Below are 6,000 nucleotides of genomic sequence, written 5' to 3'. Positions count from 1 at the left end.
ATGTGTTAGGGCTTCCCTCGTAGCTCAGTCAAGAATCTGCCTGCAATGCAAGAGACTTGGGTTCAATTCCTGGGTCAGAAAGGTACCCTGGAGAAGAAAATGGCAACCCACTCCAGTATTCTTGCCTGGAGAATTCCATGGACAGAGGAGCCCAGCAGGCTACATAGTCCATGGAGTCGCAAGGATCGGACATGACTTAGCGGCCAAACCACAACTACCACATATATATGTATTAACGTAGGATATTTGTTTTTCTCTTTCTGACTTACTTTGATCGGCATTTTCTGAACATTATTTTCATGTTTGTCCAATGGGCTTAAGCTTTGCAGTGGTAAGACTGATGGTGAACACTAGAACCATGTCTTTAAGAACAACATCAAACAGGAAAAAAAAAAAAAGAAGACTAAAGCCTACTAGAGAGCATCAACATGCTACTGTCTGTGGGATTCATCACGATGGTGCCAAATGGCAAGGTTATCCCATTTGGTTAGGCAAGTTGTGTCTTACTGGAGGACATCACATGTAAGTGGATGCCGCTCGCTGGTACACACTGTAAAGTATACCTTTATTGTGGTAATTTACCAGTAGATGGCAGTAATGTGCCTTAGTATTACAAAATCAGTTCAGTTTTCAGACAATAGGAAATAAAGTGTCTTGAAGAGGGATAAAAATTATGAAAAATAGAATACACAGTCGAAAAAAATGAAAGAGTATCAAGAAGAGACCAAAAAAAAAGGAGAAATATTCTAGGGCTTATAAAACCTGATTTCAAAAATATTCTGAATATTTTAAACATTATATTAGCATATAACATAAAGACATGAAAATACACAACTCATAAGTGTAATGATGATTTTTCACAAAATGAACACACATATCCAGTTCAGTTCAGTCGCTCAGTCGTGTCTGACTCTTTGCAACCCCATGGACTGCAGCTTGCCAGGCCTCCCTGTCCATCACCAATTCCTGGAGTTTACCCAAACTTTTGTCCATTGAGTCAGTGATGCCATCCAACCACCTCATCCTCTGTTGTCCCCTTCTCCTCCCGCCTTCAATCTTTCCCAGCATCAGGGTCTTTTCCAATGAGTCAGTTCTATGCATCAGGTGGCCAAAGTATTGGAGTTTCAGCTTCAACATCAGTCCTTCCAATGAACACTCAGGACTGATCTCCTTTAGGATGGACTGGTTGGATCTCCTTGCTGTCCAAGGGACTCTCAAAAGTCTTCTTCAACACTGCAATTCAAAAGCATCAATTCTTCAGTGCTCAGCTTTCTTTATAGTCCAACTCTCACACCCATACGTGACTACTAGAAAAACCATAGCTTTGATTAGATGGACCTTTGTTGGCCTAGTAATATCTCTGCTTTTTAATATGCTGTCTAGATTGGTCATAACTTTCCTTCCAAGGAGTAAGCGTCTTTTAATTTCATGGGTGCAGTCACCAACTGCAGTGATTTTGGAGCGCCCCAAAATAAAGTCTGCCACTGTGTCCACTGCTTCCCCATCTATTTCTCATGAAGTGATGGAACCGGATGTCCAACCAACATCCAAATCAAGAAACAGAACGTTCGAGCCCCACAAAAGCTCCTTCTTTCTCCTTTTACACACCTCTGAGGGTAAATAGTTAAATAGTCTAATAGTTAAAGGTAAATAGTAATAGGTAAGTAGTTTAATAGTTAAAGATTAGGTTTATCAGGTATTAAATTTTATGTAAATTGAAGCATATAAAATGTGCTCTTCTGAGTCTGCCTTCTTTTGCTCAATTTTGTGTTTTTGAGATTCTTCTGTATTGTTGCAGGTAGTTGTAGTTGGTTCCATTTCATTGCTATATATAGTTCCTTATTTTAATTTGTCACAATTTATCCATTATACTGATGATGAACATTTCAGTTTTCACTGTAGGTCAACTTTTAATAGTACTACTATGAACTTTCTTGCTTATGTATTTGAGTAAACACATGTATAGTTTTTGCTAGATTTATACCTAGGACTATGATTGCTCGGTCCAGGAGAAATATCAGTTACCTCAGATATGCAGATGACATCATCCTTATGGCAGAAAGTGAAGAGGAACTAAAGAGCCTCTTGATGAAAATGAAAGCGGAGAGTGAAAAAGCTGGCTTAAAACTTAATGTTCAAAAAATGAAGATCATGGCATCCGGTCCCATCACTTCATGGCAAATAGATGGAAAAACAATGGAAACAGTGACAGACTTTTCTTGAGCTCCAAAATCACTGCAGATGGTGACTGTAGCCATGAAATTAAAAGACGCTTGCTCCTTGGAAGGAAAGCTATGACAGACCTAGACAGCATGTTTAAAAGCAGACACTACTTTGCTGACAAAGGTCTGTCTAGTCAAAGCTATTGTTTTTCCAGTAGTCATGTATGCATGTGAGAGTTGGGCCATAAAGAAAGCTAACCACCAAAGAATCGATGCTTTTGAACTGTAGTGTTGGAGAAGACTCTTGAGAGTCTCTTGGACTGCAAGGAGGTCAAACCAGTCAATCCTAAAGGAAATCAGTCCTGAAAATTCACTGGAAGGACTGATGCTGAAGCTGAAACTCCAATACTTTGGCCATCTGATGTGAAGAACTGACTCATTGGAAAAGACTCTGATGCTGGAAAGGATTGAAGGCAAGAGGAGAAGGGGACGACAGAGGATAAGATGGTTGGATGGCATCACCGACTCTATGGACATGAGTTTGAGTAAGCTCTGAGAGTTGGTGATAGACAGGGAAGCCTGGCAAGCTGCAGTCCATGGGGTGGCAAAGAGTTAGACATGACTGAGTGACTGAACTGAAGTGAACTGAAACAGGTCTTAGTTATAGCATGTGGGATCTAGTTCCCTGTGAGGTGAAAAGTCACTCAGTCGTGTTCAACTCTTTGACTCCATGGACTATACAGTCCATGGAATTCTCCAGGCCAGGATACTGGAGTGGGTGGCCTTTCCCTTCTCCAGGGGATCTTCCCAACCCAGGGATCAAACAGGGGTCTTCTGCATTGCAGGCGGATTCTTTACCAACTGAGCTATCAGGGAAGCCGCTAGTTCCCTGACCAGGAATCAAACCCAAGCCCTCTGCATTGGGAGCAGAGTCTTAGCTACTGAACCAATAGGGAAGTCCCCCTTATCATGTATTTGGTTGCAAACATTTTTTTCATTTTGAGAGTTGTCTTTTCACTCTCTTGATAGTGTCCTTTGATGCACAAAAATTTTAAATTTTGATGCAGTTTAGTTTTCCTACTTTTTTCTTCGGTTGTTTGTGCTTTTGTTTGCCACAGATCTAAAATCATGAAGATTTACTTCAGTAAGAGTTTTATAGTTTTAGGTCTTACACTTAGGTCTTTGATCCATTATGAGTTATTTTATGTATATGATGTGAGTTAAGGGTCAAACTTCATTCTTTTGTAAGTCAATATTTAGTTGTATCAGCATAGTTTGTTGAAGAGACTATTCTTTTTCCATTGAATGATCTTGGCATCCTTGTGAAAAGTCAAGATAGATTGATCATAGGTAGATGGGTTTATTTCTAAACTCTCAATTCTATTCCATTGATATATTCATCCTCCTGCCAGTAGCACAGCGTTTTGATTCCTGTAACTTTGTCGTATAGTAAGTTTTGAAGTCAGGAAGCTTCATATCTTAACTAAGATATGAAGGAAATACCTAAAATACCCAACTTAAGAAGCAAATGGTATATCCTAGAGTTATTTTAGGTTGGAGAGAATATTATAAAAATTCTTTAAATTTCCAAGTTTATTTTTTCTTTATTTCATAGTCAGCTAAAGTTAGCTTCTCAGTATGAGGTAAATTTATGCTTTCTATTTTGAACTTCGGTGTTGGAGAAGACTCTTGAGAGTCCCTTGGACTGCAAGGAGATCCAACCAGTCCATCCTAAAGGAGATCAGTCTGGGTGTTCATTGGAAGGACTGATGCTGAAACTGAAACTCCCAATACTTTGGCCACCTCATGCAAAGGGCTGAGTCATTTGAAAAGACCCTGATGATGGGAAAGATTGAGGGCAGGAGGAGAAGGGGACAACAAAGAATGAGATGGTTGGATGGCATCACCGACTCAATGGACACGAGTTTGAGCAAGCTCTGGGAGTTGGTGATGGACAGGGAGGCCTGGTGTGCTGTGGTTCATGGGGTTGCAAAGAGTCGGACATGACTGAGCGACTGAACTGAACTGATGGTAGATCAAGAGAGTAAAATGTGAATAAAGTAAAAATAATTAAGAAAATAATGTCCAGGCAAACCTGTCTGTCTTCCTCATCAGTGTTCCCAGTGCATCAGGCAGTGTATGGCACAGAGTAGACATTTAAGAAAATATTCATGAAATAAAAAATATGATATTTCATATACTGAATGAGGAAGCAGACTTTCTAAGATATCAGAATCTTGCTTTGATAAATAGGAATTGTTCCACTTGACAAATCTTTTATTCAAAGCTGTCCTATCATTTGTATATTTAAAAAATAAAATGACCCCAAGATGCCCATGTAACCCTCCAAAACCTGCTGCATGGAAGGTCCTGTAACATCAGCGTAGGAGAGTTGGTATGACCACGTGTGTTACTCAAGCATTTAAAGATATCAGGGCAAGGATAATCAAAGCTTCACTGGAAACCAGTTAAAATGTTTAATGAACTATGATGAATCATTACAAATTATCAGGTAAATCTATATATCTTGATATTGACATGAAAAAATGTCCATGTTATATAGGTAAGTGAAAAAAAAAAGATGTTGTAGACACTGTGACTAACATAATCCCATTTTTACTTTTAAAAAGAACAATGAGTTGACTTCCCTGGTGGTCCAGTGGTTAAGACTTCAAGCTCCCAATGCAGGCAGCCCAGTTAGATCCCTCATCAGGGAACTAGGTCCAACATGCCACAACTAAGACTCAACGCAGCCAAATAAATAAAATATTATTTTAAAAAAAAATAAATAGAATGATGATGTATGTGATAGCTACAGAAAAAAAGTAGTTGGAGATTTTTGGAGGAGTTGGAGGAATATGTGAGGAAGAGTGAGATTTTTGAAAAGTTGAGATTTTGAGGGCATGGATCATTTATATTATATGCTTATGAAATGTTTGATATTTGAATGACTGTTACATCTGTAATCAGATAAAGTAATAAAGTTTTTTTCAAAGAAGAGAGGGACGTGATCTTTGGTGTCAAACAAACTGCTTTTATATCATGGACCTGCCAGCTATCAGCTGGGTGACCTTGGACAAGTTATTTCATATCTCTGAACCACAATTTTCACATCCATAAAATGGAGAAATTAGTATCAGCCTCATAAGAATGTTGTGCCGACCTTAACAGTTTCATCACATACTTTCATTCTCTCAGTACGTTCTAGAATAGAGGTTGACAAACTATTGTCGTTAGGCCAAATTGGATCCTGTTTTTCTAAAATAAAGTTTTATGGACTACAGCCACAGCCATCTGTTTACCTATTGTCTATGCCTGCTTTTGCACTATAACAGCAAAGATGAGTAATTACTATAAGGACCAGATGGCTTGAAAGACTGAAATATTCATATCTGGCCCTTTGCAGAAAAAGTCTGTTGACTGATCCCTGCTCTAGGAAGAGTACACTGGTGTTCTTTCACCTCTTCACCATGGCATATTTGCTTTTACTGTTCTCTTTGTCTAAAATGACATTCCCACACCCCACATCTAATATTTTCTGTCAATCTTGCTCTTCTCATTATCTGGAGAAAGCTGATCCCATTCCAAAACAGAATAAAATTATCTTTCCTGTTGTACTTCCTCATAGCTTTCCTCCTAGACTGTATCATGATGGCAATTACCCTAATTATCTGGGTCCTTATTTATTTAATGTTTGACTTCCCCTATAGACTGAAAATCCACACACAAAAAATTGTCTGTTTTTTTTTTTCCCAATACTGAATCTCCAGTGCTTAACAAAGTACCTGTAACATAATGGGTAGACAACATTCATGCATGAATGATATAATCTGTAAAA

Source organism: Oryx dammah, unplaced genomic scaffold (assembly GCF_014754425.2).
Source record: "Oryx dammah isolate SB20612 unplaced genomic scaffold, SCBI_Odam_1.1 HiC_scaffold_10, whole genome shotgun sequence".
Taxonomy (NCBI): domain Eukaryota; kingdom Metazoa; phylum Chordata; class Mammalia; order Artiodactyla; family Bovidae; genus Oryx; species Oryx dammah.
This window is presented reverse-complemented; position numbering follows the sequence as displayed.